Source organism: Echinops telfairi, unplaced genomic scaffold, assembly GCF_000313985.2.
Source record: "Echinops telfairi isolate 266 unplaced genomic scaffold, ASM31398v2 ScPeMD7_7469;HRSCAF=8507_0, whole genome shotgun sequence".
NCBI lineage: Eukaryota > Metazoa > Chordata > Mammalia > Afrosoricida > Tenrecidae > Echinops > Echinops telfairi.
Window position 1 is genome coordinate 85,756,135 of NW_022111372.1, and position 1,075 is coordinate 85,757,209.

The window sequence follows — 1,075 nt, forward strand, 5'->3', positions numbered from 1 at the left end:
CCCTCTATGTTTCCATCAAAAATGTTCTTCTCCAATCTGGGTGTATGTATGAGTGCATGTGTGTATGTGTGTGCGTGCTCATATGTGCACACATGTGAGTATATACTATATGGACAAAGAGTTTAGAGAGAGCCTAGTTAGAGTACCAACTCCTTGAACTCCAGTTGCTACAATGTGTGAACTATTTGCGTCTCTTTTCATTCCTTTTCAAACTTTTTTAAAGTGTAGGGTTGGGGTGGTGGGGAAGGCAGAGAAGAGGAGGGGAGTAAACCAGTGACAGAAAAGGAGTCGAAGACATGGAGATGAAGAGGATGAACCTGGAGTTAAGGAACAAAGCCCAGAGGACTCGGCAGAGTTGCTCCTTGATAATTGTTGGTGTGTTCAGGGGGGAAATTGAGGGTCTGAATTACACTTTTTAGAAACTAGAGACTTTGAGCATGCTTGATGTTGAACTAAGTTCATCGGTGCGACTTCCCCCTTTAAACAAACTTTGAAAGTTAGAATTTAGTTAATGATAGCCTTTCTGGAGGCTTGGAAATCCTGGCAGAGAAGTCTCCAAACCTTGACTACGTCACTCTAAGTGGAAACAAAATCAAAGATCTTGGTACAGTAGAAACTGTGAAAAATCTTAAAACCTGGAAAAGTCTTGACTAGTTTAACTGTGAGATCCACAAACATGGGTTCTAGAGAAAGCACTTTTGAACTGCTGCAGCAAGTTACACGCAGAGAGATTTGATCAGGAGGATAGCGGAGCACCTAAAGCATCTGAAGAGGGCGATGATGAGGATGGAGATGAAGAGGAAGCTGGTCCACCTGAAGGATATGAGGAAGAGAAGCACGAGGATGAAGATGAGGATGCAGGCTCAGACTTGGGAGAGGGAGAAGAGGAAATGAGCCTCTCATTCATAATGAAAGAAGAAGTCCAGGATGAAGAAGATAAGGATGACTGTGTTGAGGAAGGTGAGGAAGAGGAAGAAGGCTGCCTTCGAGGAGAGAAGAGAAACGAGAGGTTGAAGAAGAAGATGACTGGATCAGTCTAAGACCAGATTTCCCAATAGCCTGGTGTTTGGGAAAG

The 1,075-nt window shown here is 43.6% G+C and overlaps 1 pseudogene; it reads left to right on the plus strand.

Moving 5' to 3' along the window:
• Positions 1-296: 296 nt before the first annotated feature.
• On the plus strand, positions 297-909 carry LOC101643755 (annotated as a pseudogene).
• Positions 910-1,075: the final 166 nt, after the last annotated feature.